The sequence below is a fragment of the Melospiza melodia genome, chromosome 1, assembly GCF_035770615.1.
Source record: "Melospiza melodia melodia isolate bMelMel2 chromosome 1, bMelMel2.pri, whole genome shotgun sequence".
In the NCBI taxonomy this organism is placed as follows: Eukaryota; Metazoa; Chordata; class Aves; order Passeriformes; family Passerellidae; genus Melospiza; species Melospiza melodia.
The window spans coordinates 113,333,362-113,360,952 of record NC_086194.1 but is presented as its reverse complement, the minus strand read 5'-3'; the positions used below and the strand labels follow the sequence as shown (position 1 = coordinate 113,360,952).

Below are 27,591 nucleotides of genomic sequence, written 5' to 3'. Positions count from 1 at the left end.
TGCCTGTGTGTGATATGAGTGATGTCTTGTTATATTTTCTGTGAACTATCAGTGCAAAGCAGATGATCAGAAAAGTTTCAGTCTGGTTGCTGGAGAATAATTAATGAAATGGGTAAATGAGACTGAGAACAGCAGCATGTTTCAATTTTTGTGTCTTTTTTTTTCTTTATTTTTCACACCTGCAAGCCAATGGCTAACAGATCTGAGACAAAGACTAAAACAGGTTACTAGAGCAGGTTTGACAGAATATATTTGGTAATTTTCAGATCAGCTAAGCCAAAAAGCATCCACTCTGGACTACTCTGGGTCAGGTATCTGTCAGAAAAAGATTTTTTATTATTTTTGAGAACCCAAAGAAGAGAGGGAAATGCCAGAAACAGAAAAATACAAATTCCTCATTTAATTACTGAAGGGAGAAGGTGGTGGTGGCATGAAATCACAGACTTGCCTTTGCTTCTGTTTTCAGAATAAAAATCTCACTCAAAAAGAAAAAGAAGGAAATGTGGTTTCTTAGTGGTTAAGTAATTCATATTAATTTTGTAGGTAGAATGATGAGTTGTGCTAAGAACAGATCTGCAGTAAGTATCTCTTGGACCACTTAGTATTCAATGTTTTTATTAGAGATATAGAAGATGAACTGGAGAGCCTGCAAACTTAAAAAACACACAACACAAAGCTGGGAATTACTGCAAAAATGGAGAAATGCAGGCTTGGAATACAAACAATCTTGACAAAATGGAGGAATGCCTAGAAAAAAAGACTGGCTGCAGTTTGTTTAGAACAACCACAAGTATTTATATTGATTGGGAAGGAAAAGAGCATAAAAATGGAGGGAGAATACCTGGCTAAGCATGGGTTTACAGAAATGGATCTAGGTATTATAGGAAATCACCAGTTGAATTATGTGTCTAAAATGTAATGCTGATCTGAAAATGGAAAATCAGAAAAAGATAGCTATGAAGAAAAATTAAAATAATTGAACCTTTTGAGAGATTAAGCATATTTAGCTATGGTTGAAAATGGATAGCAGTGGGGGTCTTCCAACTGAGAATGTGTGAACATATTTATTCTTAAAAGAAAGCTCAAATAATAAGAGAAATATGAAACAAACCAGGCCAAAATAGGATAAATGTATAAAAGCAATTGTTAAGGGAATTTAACCAATGGCAATTTCATTCTAATGCTGTATATCAGAGGTTAATATCTGAGTAAAGATAGTTAAATTGGCTTTTTATTATTGAATTATAATCACTTGAGCAATTATAAAAACAGGTGTTGCTGATTGAAATAAATTATTCCTTCACCTGATCACTATACAGCTGATAAGAACTCAAGATTGCTGCACAAGTACTCTTTTATTTGTGCTGAAGCCTTCTTCAAAGGCATTTATTAAGCCAAGATGCTCTGGAAAGAAACTCCACTGAAGGACAAGGACAAAGATTAAAATCTTCTAAGAAAGAGTGTGCAGGCTGTGGTGTCTGCAGATCTTGATTTGATCATTAAGTAGCCTTGATACTTAGTTGACTGTTGAAAATAAGTGTTTTCAATGTGTCTACAAGAATTTTCTCAGGCTTCTAGAGAAGCCTATCATTTAATCTTAAATCCTTCAGTCTGCGAAGTTTGCAAGAGTACAGTGTAATACTATGTTTAATGGCTCAGCTAAATACAAGGCAAAGTAGTAGATAGTATGTATTTGGCTTAGCCTTAGCAATAAGATGCCTGGAAAAACACCAGGGGGTTCAGCAGAAATATTTTCCACCAGCAGCTGGAAAATAAGCTTGCCTGCAAACCAGTGGATATAGCTGCTGCTCTAAAATAAAATACCAGTACATTGTATGAAGCAGCAGGCATTATCTGAAATACTTTAATGGGATCGATGTTACTCTGTATGGGTTATAATAAGTAAAATGCCTGCTCTGAGATGGTTTATCTGCCATGTAATGGGTGCTCATTCTGATTTTCTCTTTTACAGAACATTTCCTGAACTTTTTTTCTCAACCAGGGTGATTTGAAATTTTAATGTGGACTCTTAATCATTCTTTCTCATTGATAATTCCTCCATTCAACACAAAGTTTCACATATTTGTCTCACTATTGTAAGCAGTGTTATATCTCATGTTAGGTATCACTGACTCAGTTGGCTGGATAAACTCATCTTTATATACTTCTGTGAAAGTCCAGTTTCCTCATTAATGTAGAAATTGTCTACCTTCTGTGGCATAAGCATGCGTTGAAGTCAGCAGTTTGATTCATTGTGTTTTGAAACTGAGATAAATACCGTATTTTGAGGTACTTAAATTTTTCAGACTCTAAAATGTAAGTCTAGTTTTCACTCTAGCAAAATTTCCTTCTTCCTATTCAATCCAATTATTTTGCAGATGGAACAGCTGTCCAGTTTTATCAAGAACAGAATTCATAATAGGGTTTGTACAAGTTTTTACAGGAAGTAAAATGCAGGGTTACAGTTGTGGTGCTTTTATTGTGTTGTTTCATTCTGCCTTTGCTCGCTGCTGTTTGAGCAGTAGGACCTGAACATTTGCTCCAACTGAGGCTGTCATGGAGACAGTGCTAAGTTAGAGCTTAGCAAATGGTCTTAGCACAGTCTGTCTGTCCAGCTGCTTTGCCTTTTGTCACTGACAGAAAACTTTCTCCAGAGGCTACCGTAAATTCCTTTCTCAGCTGATGATCCATGTTGCGCAAAGAAGATTAATGCTTTTGGTACAAGCCAAAATATTCACTGCCAGATGTAAAAGAATAAGACAGCCTCTAGAGCAAAGTCTTTCCTCTGTTGAGAATTGCTTTGGGGCCTGTGTTTCATGAAGAGACCTTCGTGGTGGGTTTCTGAATTTCCTCTATCCCCACCTAAGTAAAGTGGCTCCCAGGAAGATGCAGGCAGCAGCATACAGGTCTCCTAGAGAATCTCCTAGAGAATTCCCAGTCCTCAAACAGCAGTGGAATCACTAATAATAAGTATTACTTGACTTACAAAGAATAAACCTCCTAAAAGCAAAGTTGGCTGATCTTGCTATGAGAAACACAAAATATGCAGGGAACAGAAATGTAGAAATAATTGACTGATATCAGCAAAACAATTGATGCTGTTTCACTATAACTCCATCAAAACCTGCAACTGCAGCACTGGCATGCAGAATAAAAACTCTTTCTGAAAATCCAAGAAAATGCATTTAAGGGCTTTGAATTCAACCAGAAAAAACTGTGATTTAGATAAGTCTTTAAAGTATCAGTTACTTCAAGAAGAATATAAACAAATCATTAATAGCAGATACAACTTAGAACAGCTTCCAAAAGTAGCAAAATAATGCAATTTAGAAGTGCAGTCAGTGTCTTAGTTACCTCAGAAAGGTTAAGATTTTTTCAAAGGCACTGACTTCTACAGATAATTTCTGGAAATTACTTTTAACATAGTATACTGTGTGTACACTATTTTTGATAGTAAAAATTTGAGCTGCTCTGGTTGCCTGGATGAAATTGTATGTTCCTCTGCAATACCTGATTTAACATACATCATCAAGTAAAGTTTTTAGGTAAAATTACTCTATTGAATTCCTATGATGCATTGCTCTTTAACCCAGTGAATTGGTTGGTAAAACTAAAACAACATGAACACCAATCTGAATCACATATTCATTGAAACATTTTGATTATCAAACAATTTCAATCATATATCTCAAGGTTGAAAATGCACAACTGCAATATTTGTGTGGAATTAGGGAAACTTGTCTCTACTTTTCAGAAGGGAAGAACATGGCATTTCTGATAGTAATCTGGTTAAAAATGAGAGAAGCTGAGTAACAAAAGATGTGTTGAACCTTCAGAGAAATGTGATGGTTTCCAGACCTCAATCTTTGAACCTCAAACTGTCTATGAGGATGAAGGACTTGCTCAGACTATCTTTGCTGATTGATGTTTATTGCTACAATTTGATAAAAATTACCTTTGATTTAATAAGGTGCAGTTTCAGGCAGAGTCTGTGGCCACCAAGCTTTACCTCAGAAAGTTCTAGCACAGGGGTCCCAGCAGATGGCACATATCATCATCTTTCCACAGGACCCCTTCCATCTGGCCCTTTTCAGTGAATGACTGGCTTTTCCAGGTTCTGCTCCTTTATGTTAGTTCCCAAGAAGATTTGCCTGAGCTAGAAAAGTTAATAAGAGGTTTCCAGCTTAAAAACATTTTATTTTATGATTGTTATTTTATATCTTTAGATACAAAAATAGTCAGTAAAGTATTAAACTATTAAAAAAATTGAAAAGCCGGGGTACATTCTTTCATTAAAGAAAATTTTGATGATTCGGGCCATGTAACAAACTACAGGCGAGTTCTAAATTCTCTCTTCTGTAAACAGCATCACATGTGGAAAAAGCAAACTTTGACTATATCAGAGACTTAGATGTCCAATTCCAAAGTGTGGAAAAAAGCAAGAACACTTATTCAGATGACTCTTGAAAATGGATACTAACGTTTCGCTGGGGAGCGTCTTCTTAAACAAGTTTTATTCTTCTCAATTCTTAGTTTTGAAGAAATTAAAGATGCCTCCTTTATATTTGGGCCTTGTAACTGTAGCTGAATCATTGTACTATATAAAGTACTATTGCAAGAAGGACATCTGTGTTTTTAAGAGCTAGTTAATGGGACAAAAGGCAACTACTTTTGGAGCTACACATTTCCTCACATATCTCCTTAATGGCACAACACAACATCCAGAATTCTTATTTGCTATTATATTTATACAGAGGGATTCTCATCCCACAAAAATGTGCATGTCATGTTTGGTTAGGGATAGCCTGAAGTTCCTTTTGTGGCCATGGTTTACAGGGCCTGCTGTCCAAAGCTACAGCCTGAGTCATGGCAATCTGCATGGGTAAAATGCAAAAAATCCAGAAAAAGAATATTTGAATTTCAGGGCTAGCCTGTGATCACGGAGCTACCAGACTTTTCTCCTATGAATATATGACTTTAGAAAAAAATCCCATCATAGTAAAATTCACATTTTGTTTGATGTCCAATTAGGGAAGTTATTCAGCTTTATAAGCATCATTTAAAACAATCTAAGAAAAAATTCCTCAAAACAACTGGTTTTGTAACTTCTTGATATTTCAATTTATTAAAGTGAGGATAAATATAGTATTATAATCATTACCAAGCAGTAATCTTTCATAACAAATCACAGACATTTTTCTAATATTTGGAGCAGCTTATCTGTCAGAACTCTGAGTGTACCAATAGGCCTCAATGGTGCTGTCCAGCCTGGCCTGAAACTTTCATCCACCTCCACAGCCTATGGACTAAAGAACTCCATCTAAACTCAATCCCTGTTCTTCATTCCCTCCACAGGCACAGCTGACTCCAGGATAGACCCTGGACCATGCTGCAGCCTTGTTTGTGGTTGTGTCTCCTGCGTGGATGTGGTTCAGGCTTTGCTGTACCTGTGCCTGTCCATGAACCTGTCATCAGCACTCTGCTCAGCCAGGCCAGGCACTGCAGGACTGCACTGTGCTCACTAAGGGTGGCCACCACCACCCTTGGATTTTGCCTTTTCCTCCCTTGTGGTGGAGCCTTGCTCTGGTTGCCTTTTTCATTTCTTTTTGAAGGGAGAAGGGCTTTCCCTGCCAGGCCAGACCCTGGTGAGCTGCCCTGTGTATGCCTCTTGCCTTCAGGGCTCCTCAGCAACCTGGGTGCCAGCAGCAGCCCCAGACCAGCCCTGCCCACCCTGGGTCCTGGTTCTGGCCAGGACAAAGCTCATTTTTGCAGGAAGGGGCATGGCTGGGACCTGGAGGTTGCTCTGTGCCAGCTCATTACCAGAGGTGGGGAGGAGGGAGTCTCTTTTGGTTGAGTGAGTGTGGCAGACGGAGCGCTGGGCTGCTGCTGGTTCTGAGTCAGGGGGAGCAGCTGGGTAGGTCCAGTTCTGAGCCAGAAGGAGAGTTTGGATGGCACCAGTGGTCAGGTCAGGCTCTGCAGGGAGCATTTGGCATGTGAATCACTCTGTTCTGTACACCTTAGTTACTAATACTGGTACTATCTATCCCTTTTCTTATCTCATTGCTGTTTCCTGTAAACTGCTCTTACCTCAACTAATCTGTTTCCATCTGATCTTCACCTTTTGTGCCTCTAATTCCTCTCTCCAGCCTGATGCAGAGGGGAGAGGGAGCAGGACAAAAAAAGCAACACATGGTTGGGAGAGTCTCAGTGGGAGCACTGAACTGGAGAGTAGCATTCCTAAACCATGACACCCTGCCCGGACACTGTGGGATGGGAGCTCAGGCAGGGACTGAAGGCCCCAGGCAAGTTCTGGGGCGCCAGGGCCTGGGGCAGGGGTGTGCTGGGGACCCTCCAGGACACCAATGGCCCTGCCAATATGCATCTCCATGACAAGGGTTTTGGTTCCTGTGCAGGACAACTTTGGCTGTCCAAAGTCTGCTGCCAATGTAAATTGAGACATAACTATTTTTCTCATCCATGAGAACCAGCCACAGCTCTTAATGGCCATACCTGGGTCTCCTAGGAGGTTGGGGGAGAATAGGGCCGGGGAGACGAGTAGGGAAAGTATTAATGCAAATCCTAGGATGTCTTTTATAGTATAGTACGGGTGGAAGGGGATTTTGTCACAGTCTGAAGGGATGCCCAGTGGTTTCTAGAAGCCTTGTATGTTTCTACAACTGTTTTCCCATTTTAGCCTAAAATGTTTTCAGTTAGCAGATAACAGCAGGATGGAGACCGACACTGCAGGGGAAAAGTAACCAAACTGTTCACTTTTGATATCATTCTCTGTGGCTGCTGTTAATCAGTGGAAAAAGAGCAGAGTAATTGGGGTTGATGGACTGCAGATACAGGAAAAGGACATATTCAGGATACATACATTGTTTTTCCACTGTGTTTTATCACCAGACTGCTTAATTAGAAAGCCAAACTTAGCTGTCACTATCAGAATTAATGATGGTGATGTAATTTGAAACATAAAAATATTTTAAATTTGATTGATCAGTAGTAGTATTGTCTGGTTAAGAGACACATTATAAAAAAAATGCCACATGGTGCTTTTGTTTCCCAAGACAATTAAATTCTTTAGTAGCTCTATATGCTCTAAAATATAGTTTTCAGCTCTTATTCTTAAGGAAAGTATTTGAATTACTAATATTTTTTATTTTAAATTTGACAATATATAATGTGTACATTTACAAAAAATACAAGTACAAATATTAGGAATATCAAATATTAGGCAATTACAAATGCAAATTTTAAGTCTTTTGCCATGATCCAGTTACACACAAGCTCACCTTTTTTTCTGCCAGGGGACCCACATCTCCACCACTCTTGGAAAGTGCCAATATCCAGAAGCTTCACGGAATTCATGCTGCAGTTCTGAACTCAGAGCTAGTTATTAGCTGCAGTCTTTTCCCCTCACAGCTTTATCAACACAGTGCAATACACACCCTGATAACTCACAATTGCTGAGGGCTAATTAAAAGGCACTGATATTTCTACTGACAGACTAGATTAGTTTCTCCTTTTCCTATCAATAGATTATTTTTGCAACAGGCAGGAATACGGCCATGACAGGTAGATATCATACTCCTACTTATTAGAAAACTTTACATCTTCCTTATTTCTCAGCAAAGGATTTCTCAGTAAAAAGCCTCTCATTTGCAAAATAGCAAGCAATGCATTACATTTGCCTCACAGGGAGAAAAGGTGCAGAGCTATTTATTCTGCTGATTTGAGTCATATTATAACTGAGTATGATAGGGCTGGGCTCTAATTTTTTTTTTAAACAATGAGCAATGGATTAGAGGCTTGCTTAGCTATTCTTCATTCATTAACACTGTAACTGTCGAATGCTCTGTGCTTAACAAAATCCGATAATTGCAGATAGCATTAGTTCTGCATCTTTGGCGAACTGCCAGCACAGATTCTAATGAAATAAGCCGACCATGCATCGGGGGATTTAGGAAGTACTGCTATGCTGCCTACAATGACATTTTATTACTGATTAAATAATCTCTGAATCTGACTGTTCTGCAGTATTTTGCAACCTTACAGTAGCTAGATTCAAATACTTTATGAAAAAAGAATAATGCGATTCTCAGTGGGTCTAATCTTTCATAAATAGAGTCAAGTTGTTCAAAACCAGAAGCTCATTAGCTAGCTCATTGCAAATTGTATTAATGCTGGAATCAAGCTGTATACGCAAAGAGTTTTTGAAAGCTTGCCTCTAAAGTAAATACATTCAGGCATATGCACTTTGAAAATTAGTATATTCATTCAGTAATAGGAACAATGTTTCATGTTCATGCTTCATAGTGGGCTGATTTTTTTGAAGGTTTCTGATTGGATTTTTAGGCTGGAATCTTGGCTTTTTGAAAGACTCGTCCTCCCTATAAGCCTCACTTCCATTATATCTCTAAAGCACTACAGCAACCACAGGGTTTCTGCTCTTTGTCCAAAGTTTTACTCTGTTTGTATGTCCAAATCAGGCAGCTCAATTCTTTAAGAGAGGATGCCACAGTCAGAGATTTTTCTGTAAAACAACACAGGTTGTAACACTGTTCTGCAGAACCTATAGCAGGCCACCATCCATCCATCCAGCTGCTGCAGATGCCTCCACTCAAGAAATGCAGTTCTGTAAATCAATAGTAAGAAAACAACTGCAGAAAAATGTAAGATGTCAAAATCACTAAATAAATTAGTCGTTCACATACATTTTATTCGTGCAGTTTAACAATCAGTCTTGCTATCATATGGACTCATGCATTATTGTGCTACAGAAGTATCAGATGTTTTCAGCAGCATAAATCTCAAGAACAACAACATATATTTTACTCCAGGGGAAATACAGTCCATGGTATTAATGTTACATTTCAATTTACTAACAGTTCCTTTGACTTCCATGAGATCTGTCATTTCAAAAGTGTCTCCGTAAGACCAGGAACTATGATGAAAGGCCTGGTGTGCACATGGGGTAAAATGTTTGGAGGTTCTTGCAAATAAACTGGCGCAGGACTTGGCAGATCATATTCTTTGACTTTTAAAATAAATTCCTATATATACTTGAACGTTATATTTGTCCTGGTTTGGGACAGATTTTGGGAGGAAACCCAGGACAATATTATTTTAGGGATGCAGTAAAAACAGTTGAGTTTTGGTGACCCTGACTGATTTGTAAGTCTTGATGCAGATGAAATGCAATCTATCATCAGGAAACACAGCATTAAATAAAATATTTGGGAGGAATTTTGCTGTATTCACTGCAGACTCCTTCTTAACCATAACTACAACTTTCTGGGACTTCTTGTCATATTTATGGTTCATACCATGAGTGAATATGGTTTGTATTTAACAGTTATGATTAATTGTTTTTATGCATCAGAGCAAAACTTGATATTTTATAGTTGCTTTGAATTTGAACTATGAAATATTCATTACATTTTCACAACAAAAACTTCTTCCAACAAATCACTCACTCAGTTCATTTTGTATACTAATTTTATGTAGGTCTAGAATACAAATTCTGTGCAGAAGAACGAGCATTACCACAACAGGCAGCTGGTTACCAAACATTGGGAATCGTGAGTATTTGAAGAAGTAATGTGACTTCAATTATTTTTTCTTTGTAGGCTGGGGTGGAGTCAATTCTTTGTTTGGGAAACACTGTTCAGACTCCATAAGTCAGCGGTATTTTTGTAAGCAGAAAATCCACACTCCCTCCACTGATGCATGTCACTCTCTGTGTCTATGGAAAGCTGATATAACTCACATAACAACTTTTAACTGATAATATTTGGCCAGCAGGTCGAGGGAGGTGATTTTGACCCTCTACTCTTCCCTCGTGAGACCCTGCCTGGAGTCCTGCATCCATCTCTGGGGCCCTCATCCCAGGAAAGATGTGGACCTGTTGGAGCAGGTCCAGAGGAGGGGGACAAAAAGGTTCACAGGGCTGGAGCACCTGTCCTGTGAAGACAGGATGAGAGTTGGGGTTGTTCAGCCTGGAGAAGAGGAGGCTCCGGGGAGACCTCCGTGGGCCTGACAGTACTTAAAGGTCACTTAGAAAGGGAGGAAAGTAACTTTTCATGTTAGCAGATAGTAAGAGGACAAGAGGAACAGTTTTTAAACTCAAAGAGGAAATATTTCAGCTAGGTGTTGGGAAGAAATTCTTTGCTCATAGGGTGGTGAGGCACTGGTAGATCTTGTCCAAATAAATTGTGGATGCCCCAATCCTGGAAGTGTTCAAGGCTAGGTTGAACAGGGCCCTGAACATCCCTGCCCAAGGATTCTGATTTGGAACTCCATAATCTTTAACGTCCCTTCCCACCCAAACCATTTTATGATTCTATGAATCTGTGATATCAGCTTCAGATCTATTTAAAATATATATTTGTTTTACCATACCTGGACATCTGTGGTTTAACTTTGATGCACTTATTTTTTATAGCAAGATGAATCATCATAGAACATAGTCTTATATGCAAATATGAAAAAATGGTGTACGTGGTTTTATACCATGAAAATCCAGAAATCTCTGAAAATCCAGAACTGAACGCTTTAATGCTTGACTTAATCCTCAAAAATTGATAGGAACCTGCTGACTTTTTCCATATCCATCCAACCTAGGTTAGCAATGCTGGAGTGAGAAGGAATATTATACTGAACCTACCTGCTTCAGATTTTGACCACTGGTGATGGCTGGCCTAGACAAAGGATCAAGGGAGTCATCCATAATGCCAACAGCTGGCCACCACTTTAAGTTTAACCATTGGCTTCAGTGTCTGGAGACAAAATGCTGAAAGCCTATACTAAGTTTGTCACAATTCAATCACCAGACTTTTGTTGTCATTGAGCATGATGATAGCTGAAGTCATAGTGACTGACTGTGTATATTTTTATAGGTAGCAGTGCTTTATGAATTTTGAAACTTTGGTCAAGGTTCCTCACCAGAAACTGGCATGGATCAGTAACTGATGCACTAAAATTGCTGGTTCAATGAGAATATTTAAAACTGTTGTAAGACAACAGTTACAGCTCCTAGACGCCATTATGTAAGAGGACCAACATTTCATATTAATTAAATTTTCTAAATTTTATGAATAACAATTTTCCTACATTTTAAGTCAGATAGTGAAAGATAAAATCATCTGTTTGAATTCAAAATGAAGCCAGTGTCTGTTTCCCTTCCAAAGCAAACAAAAAAAAGGGCTTAGCTTTGTGGGGTTTCATTTAATTTTAAAGAATTTTCTAAATTAAATGTAGGCAAATGTTGTAATGAAAGTAATTTTCATTAACAATCTGAACTTTCTAGAAAATGATCATAATCAAATCAATCTATTTCAACATTTTCTTTAGACTTTTGCCTGGTATGGTTTGGAAATTCTAAGTGGGTAAATTGTTCCAATCATCTTAAAATCCGTACAATTTCTTAAAATGTTATCATGACTTTTGAAAATATGCTTATGAAAAATTTCTTTGCTACGATGAATAAAATGTAGCTTGAAATGCATTTTTTTCTTGATTTTTAATTATGTGATATCTCTTTTTAAAATCAATTCAAATGAGGAGTCTGAAAACTTTTTAGCATAGAACTCTAACTTCTCTCCAAAGTCCTTCTCTAGTCCTTCTATATTCTGTGGGAATATAATGAATATAAACAAAGTAAAATTTTTAAAAAAATTAATTGTAAAACAAAATACAATCATTTATGTGATGCAAATGTTTTAAAGTCTGAATTTTCAAGACATTTAAATAACTGTGCAAAAATCAGACTATGTGTTTAATAGGTAACGCTGAAGAGAGACCCTGACCAACATGCCTGTAAGCAAATCCTTAAAATATCAACATTAGTATCAGATCTAGACAAATAAGTGATTTGAGCCACAAGATGCCAGAAGAAGAGAGAAATGGAGAGTTGCCACTGTGGACTGAAAAGGCAAAGGAATTGCTAAGAAAAATAAATACAAGTTTGTTAACTAAGCCAATAAAATAAGGGGAAGAGGTTATATAAAAGAAATTCAACTAATTCTGATACATAAGCACAGAGATAAAACTGGAATTCCATCATTAGACAATAGAATATGCAAGAACACAAACCTTAATCTTTGCTGTTTCTTCAATATAAACAAATCTGCTGGTTGCTAGCATTATTGCTGAAAACAGATCTCATCAAATTGTACACAGAGAATAATTTCATCTTTTGGAAATAAAGCTATTATTTCACTATACCTCTTCATCCAGGAAACCTAAATTTAAGTCTAGATTGAAAACAGTCAAAGACACAGCTTCTTATTATGTAGTCAACAACCTGAAGGCACTGCTTTCTCTAAAGGCTTAAATAAAAAAAAAAAAAAAAAGTAAATAGGGAAAGGGGTCCAGAAGGCAGGATCTAATGTAATTTAAAACTGGAATTACATCAGCAGTTTCAAACAGATGGCAGAATGTAGAGATAAATGTGTTAGCTCTTTTAGCTTATTTGGTCTCTCCATTGTTTGCATCATTAAAACATGCAATAGTTTACAATTTAAAAATATACTGTGTATTAGACACTGGAACAATGGACATGCGCCTACTGAGTGGAAGAAGGTAGGATTGAATTAATTTGCCATACTTTAATGTACAGTATCTGGGATGCTTTAGGCAAATCTGCAAATAGGTTTCCTAGGAAATGAGATGAACAAAAATATAATGACCTTGAAATTATAACCCCAAATGTCCCAAGTATTTAGCAACCTAGCTCAGAAGTGGTAATTACATAAAAAATACAAAAGATCCTTAATTGCTTCAGTTATAGTGTATCTAGGCAGGTCAGTTACTGTACACAGCTGCAAAAAATGGTACGTGATTAATAGGGGGCTGCTTATGATAGCACTAACTAGCTAGTGTGTAGTGCAAAACACTCATTTCTTTTCCAATTAAAGGAAAAAAATCTGGTTTTGATTAGGCTCTTCAGAAGGTCTAAGTCTGTAGCAGCAAAATACTCCACTCTCACACTGTTAAATGTTTTAGTCAAGGACTAAGCAGTATATATTCATGAAAAAGAGAAAGGTTTATATAAAATATTGGGGTGAAAATGCTGCAAATATCAAAATAAGACACTTCAGACCATTTTGGTTATTCTAGTTCATTGGCTATAAAACTACAGAGTAAACCACTTCAAATAAAGAAGACTGATACAGGTGCGTCTCCAGAGCTGGAACCAGGCATCAACCTTTCCTGTGATTCATTAAACTGCAGTTAATCATTCTTTCCACATAGCTCTAAACTCATTCCATCAAAGTTTGAAGAAGGAGTCTTTAAAAAAAAAATCGCGTAAAAGAACTTGCAACACTTCCACATGGTACTGAGGTTCCAAGAGGTCCAGGAGAAACGCTGAATTACATGGAGAGTTCTCTGGATTTGAGAACGTCTCATGGTTGACCCATCAACAGGTTGAGAAAAACGTGTGGTCCTGATTTTTGAAGCACTGCTTCAAGAACCTGCCCTGCAGATGAGTCATTACAGTGGTCCCTGCTCAGACCAGAGTGTGCACATATTGTAAGTATGACTTGGTCCACTGGGATTCCAGAGTTTGATTGTGCTCTGGTCACACTTTCATAGGCTCTGGTGTGCTCTAGGAATGGCTCCATGAATGTTTGGGGAGGGGAAGGGACCAGGAATCAAGGGAGGGGGTACAAATAGCAATCATCAGAGGGGATGAAATTCACAGAATTTGTGTGTTTCCTCTTGTCTCTAAGGAGTGGTAGAAAAGTTAGCACGGGTAAGTCAGCATTAATTCCTGGGGGCTAATATTCAAAACTTCAAAGGGTTGGGTAGAGAAGTTTGCTCAGGCATTTATTAGAGACTCACCTTGCAGATCTCTCCATATCCCGGCAGACTTGATTCGTGCGTCTGAAGTCACCAGAGCTGCTAGACAGTGATGACTTTTTAAGGCAGCAAAAGCTGAAGGTCCAGAAAATTAAACAAGGCTATCAAATATGTATTGTTGTGGGAAATGGGCTTTTGAAGTTGTTCTCCAAATCTTGGTCACACCCAGTTTTCTCTTCTCTTCAGGAAAAAAGTTAACAGCTACTTTTCTTGTTTCGCTGAGCATACATGTGTGTCTTCAGTCAGTGAATTTAAATCCTGCCTAATATATAGTTTTCAGAGAAAGTAACAGACAGATTTAAAAGCCCCTAAAACAACTGCATTATTCCCTGGCAGAGGAGTAGATTTACAGACAAAACAGAATCCTTTTGTGCTGTGATTTGACCCTTAAATTATTCTCCATATTGAGCATGATCAGAAGCTGTAGCCTTAGATCAAGCACTGTGAAAATAAATCGGTGAAGAAATTTTGAGAAATAAATACAGACCTGCATTCTGCTTTGCTTTTCGCTGGGATCATGGAAAGTGATAAAGGGAGATTTGGGATGCAGAGAAGTAAGGCAGATTCGGTTACTCTCTCCTGGGAGAAATCCTGAATTATCTTACCAGGGGATCCCTCCTGAAGTCTCACTGAAGCCATCTGCGGCAAGCTCCTTCCTCTGCCCTTAAAAGTCAGAGCTTGCCTAGCTCTGTGGCCACTTGGCTCTGGTCTAGGTTCACTTTGCACCCTCATCTTTTACCTGTGCAAATCTTAGAGAAGAGAACAAGCTAAACTCTCCAGCAGATTTTGAATTTGGTACTCTATAGTCTCATCTTCGGCATCTCACAAAACAGACAAAAAAGATCATTCAGAGAAAGCAGAATTTCCTACAATCAAGTCAAAGTCACACTGAATAGTCTAGTTTCTTTAAAGGGTCTGATTTCGCAAGTTCAGATTATGTGTGAATAATGATTTATAAGTGATGTTTTCCTATAGTATTCCTACTGAAGATTTCCACTCACCAAATCAAAAATAAAATTTTCATTTTTTAGAACTGAAATGCAGAGCAGAGTGGGTATCCCCCCAAGAGAAATTTGCACAAAAACAATATTAACTGCAAGGCAGGTCAAATGTTCACTGACACATCTTGACAATGCCCCTTTTCTTTACATTGACTCTATTTGATTAAACTGATTGAAATGCATTTCATACTTGTGCTTTGTCAGTCTATATTTTGGGCTTCATGAACAAAATGATACTAGATTGACTTACCCAGATACTTCACAAAGCTTGTCATGTTGAATTAATTAATGTTGCTTGTATAGCATGAGAATATGGAGATTCATCTTTTCAATTCTGTATTTGCTTTACCACCAAATAAGGGGATAATGAAACATTACCTTGGTAGTTAACAGACATTTTAAACGTCTTCATTTCTTTAGAAACCTACAATGGAAATATTACGATAATTGTTGCACACATTATGTAACACTAGTTACATAAACCCAGAAATAATAGATTGGTAACCAAGAGTAGTAGAGAATAAAAACAACTATGCTTTCTCTTTTTTCCCTTCCTTTTGGGTAATGGGTGGTGCAGAAACATAAATAAAAATGCTCTTCAGAAACCTGACCATAAATAATTTTGCTAAATCTCCAGAGTCTTGGTAGGATTTTCTGTACTGCAGTCTTGTAACATTGATAGTGAAGTCAGTAGAATGGTATTAACTGCATTTAGAATACAGTAGTGATTCCCCCATCTCATTTATGGTATCCATTTAGGATTTTTTATGGTATCCAGACCTCTCACTGTGAAACATTATGACTTAATAATTCTGCAGTCCACTTTAGTGCATTTCTTTTTGCACTAAATAAAACAAGTAAGCAGTGTAAAATATGAAAAATATCAATGAGTTTTACAAAATCAATTATAACCAATGATGTGAATACATTGTATTTTTAGGTGAGAAGATGAACAAAACATTTGAAAATGTGATTGTCATTCAGATGTTAGATGGTTGAATACAATATTCTTTCCATAAGCTGCTATTACTTGGTTTTGTTAAAAGCCCCTTTTACCTTTAATTCCTTAGTCATGATAATCCAGAGCTGGGAATTTAGGGCCGTGTAGCAAAGGTTGCTTCCAACTGACCTGATCTTTTGAAGTGGAAGGAGGAGTGAGCCTGGGATGCCATCAGCTACAGAGACAGCCATGCCATAATTTCATTGGGTGTCTGGGCCACATTTGTTTTAATTCAGCAGAAGAGACTGGGGATGTGGGAAGGAAGGAAGTGTCGGAAGGAAGTGTCGGAAGGAAGTGTCGGAAGGAAGTGTCGGAAGGAAGTGGCGGAAGGAAGTGGCGGAAGGAAGTGGCGGAAGGAAGTGGCGGAAGGAAGGAAGGAAGGAAGTGGCGGAAGGAAGTGGCGGAAGGAAGGAAGTGGCGGAAGGAAGGAAGTGGCGGAAGGAAGTGGCGGAAGGAAGGAAGTGGCGGAAGGAAGTGGCGGAAGGAAGTGGCGGAAGGAAGTGGCGGAAGGAAGTGGCGGAAGGAAGTGGCGGAAGTGGCGGAAGTGGCGGAAGTGGCGGAAGTGGCGGAAGGAAGGAAGGAAGGAAGGAAGGAAGGAAGGAAGGAAGGAAGGAAGGAAGGAAGGAAGGAAGGAAGGAAGGAAGGAAGGAAGGAAGGAAGGAAGGAAGGAAGGAAGGAAGGAAGGAAGGAAGTGGCGGAAGGAAGTGGCGGAAGGAAGTGGCGGAAGGAAGTGGCGGAAGGAAGTGGCGGAAGGAAGTGGCGGAAGGAAGTGGCGGAAGGAAGGAAGGAAGGAAGGAAGGAAGGAAGGAAGGAAGGAAGGAAGGAAGGAAGGAAGGAAGGAAGGAAGGAAGGAAGGAAGGAAGGAAGGAAGGAAGGAAGGAAGGAAGGAAGGAAGGAAGGAAGGAAGGAAGGAAGGAAGGAAGGAAGGAAGGAAGGAAGGAAGGAAGGAAGGAAGGAAGGAAGGAAGGAAGGAAGGAAGTGGCGGAAGGAAGGAAGGAAGGAAGTGGCGGAAGGAAGTGGCGGAAGGAAGTGGCGGAAGGAAGGAAGTGGCGGAAGGAAGGAAGTGGCGGAAGGAAGGAAGTGGCGGAAGGAAGTGGCGGAAGGAAGTGGCGGAAGGAAGTGGCGGAAGGAAGGAAGGAAGGAAGTGGCGGAAGGAAGGAAGGAAGTGGCGGAAGGAAGTGGCGGAAGGAAGTGGCGGAAGGAAGTGGCGGAAGGAAGTGGCGGAAGGAAGTGGCGGAAGGAAGTGGCGGAAGGAAGGAAGGAAGGAAGGAAGTGGCGGAAGGAAGGAAGGAAGTGGCGGAAGGAAGGAAGGAAGTGGCGGAAGGAAGGAAGGAAGGAAGGAAGGAAGGAAGGAAGGAAGGAAGGAAGGAAGGAAGGAAGGAAGGAAGGAAGGAAGGAAGGAAGGAAGGAAGGAAGGAAGGAAGGAAGGAAGGAAGGAAGGAAGGAAGGAAGGAAGGAAGGAAGGAAGGAAGGAAGGAAGGAAGGAAGGAAGTGGCGGAAGGAAGGAAGTGGCGGAAGGAAGGAAGGAAGGAAGTGGCGGAAGGAAGGAAGGAAGTGGCGGAAGGAAGGAAGTGGCGGAAGGAAGGAAGGAAGGAAGGAAGTGGCGGAAGGAAGGAAGGAAGTGGCGGAAGGAAGGAAGGAAGTGGCGGAAGGAAGGAAGGAAGGAAGGAAGTGGCGGAAGGAAGGAAGGAAGGAAGGAAGGAAGGAAGGAAGGAAGGAAGGAAGGAAGGAAGGAAGGAAGGAAGGAAGGAAGGAAGGAAGGAAGGAAGGAAGGAAGGAAGGAAGGAAGGAAGGAAGGAAGGAAGGAAGGAAGGAAGGAAGGAAGGAAGGAAGGAAGGAAGGAAGGAAGGAAGGAAGGAAGTGGCGGAAGGAAGGAAGGAAGTGGCGGAAGGAAGGAAGGAAGTGGCGGAAGGAAGGAAGGAAGTGGCGGAAGGAAGTGGCGGAAGGAAGTGGCGGAAGGAAGTGGCGGAAGGAAGTGGCGGAAGGAAGGAAGGAAGGAAGGAAGGAAGGAAGGAAGGAAGGAAGGAAGGAAGGAAGGAAGGAAGGAAGGAAGGAAGGAAGGAAGGAAGGAAGGAAGGAAGGAAGGAAGGAAGGAAGGAAGGAAGGAAGGAAGGAAGGAAGGAAGGAAGGAAGGAAGGAAGGAAGGAAGGAAGGAAGGAAGGAAGGAAGGAAGGAAGGAAGGAAATGAGGAGGGAAGGAGGAATGGAAAGGAAAGGAAAACAAGGGAGGAAAGGAAGGGAAAGAAAGAAGGGAGGGAAATATCAAAGAAGATGGGCATAGGTAACAGACTGCAGCAGGAATGAAGTTTTCAATTAGCAGACACAACTGACAAAATTAACTTTTTCAGGCAGCCCCACAGTATGAAAATTAGACTACAGGTTGGAGCCAATAAGTCCAAGGAAGAATATGACAAATAAAGTACAGCTGCACATCGTATTTGTAATAACACAGCTTAATTAGAAAGTGATTAGAAGGCATAATGGTTATCAAATGATGCTTATGCCGGAGATGCATTGCAACTCAACTGCAAGTGCTATGAGACCCTTTGCTTCCGCACAAAAGCCTAGATGAGATTCCTCTGTTACAGGCAAGCTGCCAGTTATTATTTTTTACTGTGGTAAAATGCTCAAAATTTCAGCATTGAAAACTTCCTTACTGTTCAGTGCATAAAATTATTCTGCTTTTATATATAGCATTGTATAAATCTCTTTGCTCCAGTCCGTGACTAATATTTCCACTTGAGTGCTTTCCAAGTAAGTTTTTTGAAGCACTTTATTCTTTTTAGCAGGATCTTTGGGATTACTTGATTGCTGACCTTTTTGGTCCCACACCTGAAAACACTTGCAAACTCAGAACTCCTGACTGAGATGAAATACAACTTTTATAATATATCCAGTATTGGCTTAACGATTTCATGTGACAGAAGCAAGGCTCATGTCTAGGTAAGTAGCTTCCAGGGGTCAACTGACCACGCCAAGAAGTAGGCACATAATTTCTAGCGTGATTTTCTACATTTACTTTCCAGAAATAGAAGTCTCATTTCTGCCATTTTCTTTGGTGTTCAACAGCTCTTTTCTGGCATGACTCCTCTTTTAAGCTTTTTCTTAATAGCATATTGCATCCATCACACTTACGTAGGTTTTCCAGACTTGTTGCTCTCTTCTGAACCCTTTCCTAAAGACAGGACTAGATAGGATTTTAGTGGCAGTTTCTTCAAGGCAGTACCTCTTCTATTTTTACTATGATATGAGGCTGCTCTGTTTCTGCATGGATCATCTGCCAGACACAGCCCAGACATCCATATTGCTATAACTGCTATAATAACTGGTCAGTCCTGGCTTCTATTATTATCTTCTAGTCTGTATCTGCAAAATGGACTTACACCACACTCATATTTTTTCCAGGTGAATGCACTGTAACTACTCAAGACAGCCAATGTTTCACTGTGGTGAGTTCTCCCTGATGATTTTGATTACCCATTGGCAGGATTTGGATGAAAATAGCAGCAGTGATGCAGCCTGTGCAGGTGTTGGGAGAAACAAACTATATTTGCTGTATTCCAGAGGGTCCTTTACAGGACCACTTTTGTCCATATACTCTTCTGATGGCTGCTAAGTGGCACTCACACATTTCACACCTAATTTCTTAAGTGGACAAAGGCAGTTGTTCACAAACTGAAAAACTTCTTATTTCTCAGTCTTTTTAATTATTTAGTATTTTCCTGCGTTAAAATCTTTAATAATCTTTAAAATATTTTTTAAACAGTCACATAAAAGAACATATTAGAAATAATTCCTCAACAGTCAGAGGAAATGCATCATGAGTGGCTCCTGTGTGTTTACAGGAACTACCCATCAGACAGCAACCTGCAGCCAACAAACAGGTCAGCATGTCACAAACAATATTCATTTATATGTTACTGATGAATTTTTGTGATTCTCAAGCAATAGAACAGGTAATTTTTGTGCTAATGGATAATTGAACCAACCTTGCAACCTTCAGTACAGACTTAGTTTCAAGCAACCACATTCAGCTGGAACGAGAGTACTTAATGGAACAGACATTGCTGCTTCATAGCTCACCCAGCCAAAATTGTCTTCTGCTTGAATTGGCCAGTGTGTATACCACAGAGATGCAATGCCAGCTACCTTCTGGTGGAATCCCCAGAAAGGTTTTGCAAGATCTGAGAATGCACACAAGTTGCAGTGAAAGCAAAGTAACCATGAAGTCATTCCTGTAGTTAAAATACTGTGCAGTTTTACTGTATCTTTTTTAATGTTCCAAAGCATTAAGGAAATTCCAGCTTAAAACTCTCTGTAGACAGCCTGCCTGTCTGTGAGAGGGATAGTGTGGTGGATTTGACTTTCCACTGTTTATTACAGTGAAGAGTAAGAACAGTAAGTACAAGGTTATGCACCCTGGTAACTGGAGGCACCAGAAAGATGCAGAGGAACAAACCCGTCAAAGAATATAGGGTGAGCTTGAGGGAATCACATGGGTGTAGCTGGACCTCCCCTATCTAATCCCACCAAGATTTCACACCTTCCTCTCCTGTCCCTGACCATGAATACAAAACCGCTAGGAAAAATATTTGGTGTCAAGAATGGTTAGCAACTAAATAGAGCAGAAGTAGTTAATCAATATCATATGTGAATTAATTGGATCATATTGTAAACAAACTTGAGAAGTTTGCAGATTTTGTTTGTCTTCACTGTGTTACATGAACAAAAGCTCGTACATTGCAAGCAAATTACTAGGATACTTGCCTACAGCTTCATGCATCAGATAAACAATTGGTTTGGCATTTTCAAAGGAACTTAACTGGTTGCCATGCCTCTTCAATGTATCTGTATTAAAAATATACTTATCTATATTTATAATGTGTTAAATACTTTCATCTTTCGTGTTACATTTGGATCTTTTCTCTGTGATATTGCCAATGTCAGAGAAGGATGGATTTCAGTAAACTGTCTGGTGCTCTTGGATGTAGATAAAATATATGTAACTGAAAATGAAATCTCAGATTTGTTTCATGAAGACGGGATGCATTTCAGTTTTAAATCTTAATGTTAATGCTATAGCAAAAAATGGATTATTTTTCCCCAATGTCATAAAATACCAATGAATAAAGTGGTCAGTCTCCTTGCTCAGTTGACATAGCAAAGAGAGAGGGATCCTTCAGAAATATTGATAGGTCAGGAATTTATATATGGAATTTACATTTTTAAAAAGAGACATATTTTACTCTGTAGAAAATCATATTTCACTGCAGAAAATAACAGTTGGTTTCTGTGCAGTTGCCTTGAGACTTGCTCTCATTATCTTCAATGGAGATGAATATGTATATCTGAGGAAATATTTTGGCCTTGAGAGAAAGAAAGAGGGAGCATTTGGACTTGAGTGTCTACATAACTCCAACTTTTCTTGGTACAGTTGAATCTACTGTGACTCTGGAGAGAAGTTGGCTTTTCTCACACTGAATACACAGCCCCAAAAGAGACTTTCATCTGGTGCTTGGTGTATGACAGAAATCATGGAATCAAAAGACTTTATTCTCTAGAACATTGTCTGGTGGGTGGAAAGGTAGAAGAGAGATACTTTACCCTCAGTTTGTTGTTTATCTACAGTTTGGGTTTTTTTGAATGTCCTGAGCTAACAAGCTCTTTTCTGGTCACATGTCAATTCTGCCTCCTCAGAGGGCTTAAGATTTCCAGTCTACAAGGAAAGGAAAGATGAAAAAGATAAAAAGAGTTATTTCTCAAGAATGACCTCTCAATTATTTTCTGTTGATATGGCACTCAGCAGAAGATTCTCTGTAGCAAAGTGCTGCCTTCTTCACTCCTGTCCACTTTTCCAGTTAAAGCAATATTGCATCCACACTCCTGCTTCACTTCTCAGCTAAATCTGTACCTATGTATCAGCAGTAAGTATAATTAAAAGAACAGGCAAATGTGTTGACTCTCTTCTCTTCAACATTTCTTTTTCAAACCTCTCTTGATAGTTTCCTCCCAGAAAGAGAGCGAGGAGTGTGTGCAAACACTTGTTCTCCACCTCAAGCCTGACTGAACAATTTCTCTGCTATTCTGAGTTTCTGGTGAACTGAAAATTACCAGCTGTACTGAATTGTGACAAACACTGTGTATGTGTGTCTCTGTGCGTGGAAGAAAATATATAAACAGAAATTATCATATCTAATGACAGCAAAATAGGTTTCACATTAATGACCCCATCTACCATTTTAATTCTATAAAATACAAATGTAGCTTTAATTTCTAACTAAAGCTTATTTCTTCAAGCCCTCACAGAAGAACATATCAAACCCTCATATATAGAGCATATGCAGAACAAGAATTCTCTAATGCCTTTCCTGGTTGAGGCATAGTCATTGAATAGGACAGCAACCATGTAAATGCAGTCATCATTGCACAGATTTAAAAAAGAAAATGAGATTGCACTAGGAAAGAAGACAGGTATTTTAGAGGTGTGCAGCATCCACTTCATACTTCAGGATGGCTGATCCACATCCAGATATACTCAAAGCTAATCAATATCAAGCTGATTTGCAATGACAATAGAAACTCATTGAACTGCAGTAACACGTTTGCCACCCTTTGATGTCTATATTCTTAGCATTAACATGGTAACAATCTAAGCTGTCTGTGTGTGTGCCATGTCACTCCCTCCATGTCAAAATAAACCACAGTAGCTATATAAAAAGTGTGGTCACAACCCAGCTAGCTAAATTCTTGCCAAAAATTGACTTCAATAGCTGTCTACAGAGTCTGCCAGATTACTGTCGGCCAACTCATACCATGTGTGTCTTTTAGGGTCATGGCTTTAAAAGAACAGCAGAATTGCTAAAATCTATCCATCTTTTCAGATGGAACCCTCTCCATCCCTCATGAATTATAGTCACACCTAATAGGAAGGAAATAGACAAAAGCCATCTGCACAGAGCACACCTAGGAGAAAGTAAATAACGCTTTCAGACTCTGAATGGGAGCACTTCGTGTTGGCAAAATTGGACTACCCAGACTGAGATGCATAGTTGCATCCTAAAAATAACGTTTTTTAAATCACTTTCTATGAATTGCCCTTACCTGAGAACCTCAGGGACAACAAATCTTCCTGGGTATTCAGTTAACTGAAACCCATACCTGATTTTCTCCAAGGACACTGTAAAAAATGCCACTTTTCTGAACATCATGGTCTGGCCAATCTGTTCCCTTGACATGACTGCTGTGGCAGAAGGCTTCTTCACAGAACCTTTTCTATCAAATATGGTCCCTCTTTCTCTAAAAGTTTGCAGTTCTGGGGAGGGATATGAGCAAGAACAGCAGAATTTAAAAGTCAAAGGCATGACTTTAATTTCATCATAACCATGACTATTTAGCCACTACACAGAAAAGCGCTACATTGTAAGTGCAGCAAGGCCACTACATCTGACAGGTGATCTGTGCTATTTGGGCACAGCAGCATTGCAGTGAGACTGTGGGAAACAAGACCCCTCCAATATTTAAGTGTGGAAACTGGGGGTTTTTATTTTACGAGCAGAGCTGGCAGGGACACAGACCAACACTATGCTTACAGGTCCAGCAGACTGCAGGAGAGGTGGATTGCCACAGAATTAATTCTGGTGGATTTAAGGGATACAGTCCTTAGGTCTCTTTCACAAACTCAGAATCTCAGGATTATGGGCTAGAAGGAGGTCACTGATGAGCTAAAAAATGAGACAACCTCTGATTGTCCCCACTGCCACTCCTGTTGTTCTTCTCTGGTATTTCCCATATCCACACTTGCATGAAGATTTGCATGCAATGTCTGTGTGCCCAGGATTACCCTTATTCACATGGCATGAAGGTACAGTGCTCTGATCTGGCAAGATGAAAGGCAAACACTGCAGACCTGCATTTTGTGCAGAACGGATAAAGTGAGATAAGCTAAAGAAGATGCAAGTTGAAAAAGGAAAAGAAAAAAATGGTCCATAAGGATCAGAAAGAAAAGGAATAACAAGAGACAGCAGAGAAAAGAAGGACCAAGAGTGGACAAAGAGAAGCAGCTGTAAAAGAAGTAAAAGCAGATGAAAACACCTAGGGAGACTGAAATATCCAGCTCCAAAGATCTGGGCTGTGACTGAGCATGAGCTCATTTCACAGTAAACTCCAACAGCAGGAAACTCTGCATGCCCACGTGCAAGGGGAATGGTGGCGACACTGAAGTCAGTGGTGGCACTAACTTTACTCACCCTCTGGGAGATGGGAGGTGGCACAAGGCAAGGGGATGCAAACAGCTTCAGCAGAACACTTCCAGGAGAAGAGAAAGTGACTGGTAGAAAACTCCCCCATTCTCCATCTTTCGTCCATGAAGATTGATGAAGTTCTCTGCAGCTCTATCCTCGTCTTTACAGTGAAAGAATCCTGCTAGCTTTCTCATAATGGCAGAAATAATTAAAAAGAGGATCAACTTCAGAAGAACATAAATACACACCAAAAGTCTGTCTCTTTAATGAAATCCCCTCCATACTTCACTGGCAGGCATTCTGCTAATCTAATACCTGTTAATTCTATTTCTAATTAGGGCTATAGCTCACCAGAGGCTGTTTTATACTTAATTTGTTGGGGTTTTATTATATGGCTCAACAGTCAGCCAACCACTGTATGCATCATGTGATCCTGGTTGAGATCTTTCAGGCATTACTGCACACTGAGGCCCTTGGAGAGAACGTGCCACTACAATTTGTGAGTCACGCGTTCCTGCTCTGCCTAGGTCTTGTCATGTGTGTGCTTGTCAGGATTCATCTCCATCTCCATTACCCCTGGGGCAGAAGTCATAGTCTGTTTCTGCTCACTTGTCTGATTTTTAGCAGATCATATTCCCATCTTCAGAACCTTAAGCAAGTGCCATCTTTGTAGAATTTAAGGTGGAATTCTAAGCGGTGATTTAGTTCAACTCAAACACATCTTCTAATTGACAGGAAATATCCTTAGTTCAACCATTTTCCAAGGCTGATGTAGACTGCTGTATAAAGAAAAATAATTAAGGTGAAAGCATTCTTCACTGTTACCAAAATGAAAACTAATTTCCTTAGGTGTTTTTCTTGTAATTCTGTCATTTTAAAAGTACTTTCTTTTAGGAGTTTGAAATGAAGATCTGAGGCAAATTTTAATTGTTTGAAACATATATCTGAGAGACACATCTTCATTAATCCAATTTTTGCCAAAAGGATTGCAATCAAGATATGAACCAGTTAAAGAATTAGCTGGGAAATTACAAGGAGAAAAATAAGAGATCACAGAGAAGCAAAGTCCATGGGGCTTTATTGATCGGAACAGAATATAGGCCAATGAAGAAACATTTTATTAAGCCACTGGAAGCCAGCCCAGGGGACTCACCAAACTTTCATTTGCCTCTAGAACATCAGCTGCCAGGTAAATAAGGATATTAGAACATCATTGACTCCAAACTGGTGAGCAAAGAAGGTCACCAACAGCTGTTAAATAGTAAACCTCATCCTCCCTCTCTGTGGGTGCCAGGAAGGATGACACTTAAAAGTTGTTCAGTCATACACTGAGAGTGAGGGTAGCACTTGTTGTGTCACCCTAAAAAACATATTGGTTCTAGAGAACCACTGTCCTTATCTGAATACACAATGGGTTTGACAGTCACACAAGCAATTCCTATGACTGGAAATTGCAGATCTTTCAGAAGCAGCATAATGGAACTTCTTGCCTATCTCCAGATAGCAGAAAATAACCTCAGAAAATTCCTTCTTTCTCCACTATCCTCTGTTAGGGTTTTACTGGAAGAGGTGGAGAGTACAAATCAAGATAACACTGGGTGTTGTGGAAAATCTTCAGAAACAGTATGTTAAATAAAAATAATAAACAAAATAATAAAGAATTTATAAATCCATATATAAAGATAACTAAGTCAGCCCATCTATCCATTCATCTGGTAACTTTAAAGATGTGACCTAGCTCCAGCCTGCTCAAAAGAGCAGTTGTTCTGGATCTGGTTTTGTCTACAGAAGCATGGTTAGCCAGATGATCTTGTGTGGTATTTCAGTGGGAAAACTACAGGAATCAGAGTTCCTAGATTGGGAAGTTCATGGCAAAGTGAAACAACAAAGAAAGCTGGGCTTCTACCCACTGTGTGTGTAGGTGAACAAGTCACAGCTGGCAACTCAGAAGTGCAGTCAAGCTACCTCCATGAGCTGTGGAAGATTAATTGTTCCAGATAGATCTCTAGAAGGGAAGACCTTGCATGGAAGGATAAAATAGAGAAGATAGATTTGCACAATGCATACTGAAATGATGCATATTGGTGTTACCCTGTGCTAGGCGAGCATAATAAACTTCTCTGAAAGACAACGAACACAGAATCATAGAATCATAAAATGGCCTGGGTTAGAAGGGACATTAAGTGTCATCTAGTTTCAAGGCCTCTGCCATGGGCGGGGACACCTTCCATTAGATCAGGTTGCTCAGAGCTCCATCTAACCTGGCCTTGAACACTTCCAGGGACGAGGCACCCACAATTTCTCTGGGCAACCTGTTCCAGTGTCCAATCACCCTCACAGTAACAACTTTATTCCTAAGATCTAATCTAAACCTACTCTTTCAGTTTGAAACTATTCCCCCTTATCCTGTCACTACATGCTCATGTAAAAGGTCCCTCTCCATCTTTCTTGTAGGCGCCCTTCAGGTATTGCAAGGCTGAAATTAGGTGGGCCCAAAGCACAGGAATGACGGTCATGTCCATCAAGAGTCTTCAGACAGAACAACTTGGATTCTTGACCAGTAAGTCTCTAGCCCAGGGACTGCTGGAGATAGGAAGGAAGGATGTAACAAGGGAGGAGTCACTCCAGAAATGGCCAGTTCTTCTGCAGGATCTGGTGCTGGCTCAGATAAGAAGTGCTAGGCTGGACAGAACTTCTCCTCACACAGAGCAGCTCTTCTGCTCTCTGCTCACCTGTCACCAGATTCCTTCCTGCTTTCAGCCCCGTTTCCATGCAGTGCTACCATCCCTGCACTCCTTAAGAAGGATTGCAAGCATCAAGGGACATTACTGCTGATGCGATCATCAATGACTGCTGCTGGAAATCCATGCAGAAATATGTGCTGTGCACAGGGAAGCAGGCAGCAACAACACCCAGCTCTCCTTCCCTCTCTCCTTTCCTCCCCCTCTAATTGAAATTCAGGGACTGTAAGTCCCACTATCTCCTGTCAGGATAGTTCCATTCCCTGGGGAAGGGGTTAGAAATAGCAAGCCATGCCTTAGCAGCAGAGTGCCACTCCACATGTGTAAAGACCAGTACATGCAGGTGGACTCTGATTTTAGCCAAGATTTTTTGGATGTGCAGGAATGAGGGATAAGAGCAAATCCATGTGCACAGGCTGACCAAAATAGCAATGTTTTGCTTGATCTAATTTTGAGGCTAATTTTCCTCACAGAAGGGACAGAGAAGTGGAAACACCCCAATTCATTTAAGACAAGCCACAGCTGTGTACCTTTGAGGAGTGAGGCTTCCTGTAGTCTCAAGCATGTTGTAGTGACATCTATATGCAAATCATCAGGCCAGGTCTGACAGCAGTAGCCAAACACATTCTCATGATCAGCAGGCAAGTCCATAGTGCCAGGGCAGGTCCCATGTCAGGCTAGGAGCAGGGGCCATGGCCAGGCATGACTGAAACACAGTTGGAGAGCAGAGCTCAGCAGAGACCG

At 39.9% G+C, this 27,591-nt stretch overlaps 1 long non-coding RNA gene across 3 annotated transcripts; it reads right to left on the bottom strand.

Moving 5' to 3' along the window:
• Window positions 1–5,141: 5,141 nt before the first annotated feature.
• LOC134430094 (uncharacterized) lies at window positions 5,142–27,551 on the bottom strand. 3 transcript variants are annotated; one of them, XR_010030734.1, is made up of 4 exons: window positions 27,378–27,551; window positions 21,471–21,582; window positions 7,296–8,638; window positions 5,142–5,973 (listed from the first exon to the last, which is right to left on the bottom strand). It is a non-coding gene; the product is annotated as an uncharacterized LOC134430094 (long non-coding RNA). The 3 variants fall into 3 exon arrangements; XR_010030735.1 differs by lacking the exon at window positions 27,378–27,551 and adding an exon at window positions 24,113–24,276; XR_010030733.1 differs by lacking the exon at window positions 27,378–27,551 and adding an exon at window positions 22,968–23,172.
• Between the last annotated feature and the right edge of the window lie 40 nt (window positions 27,552–27,591).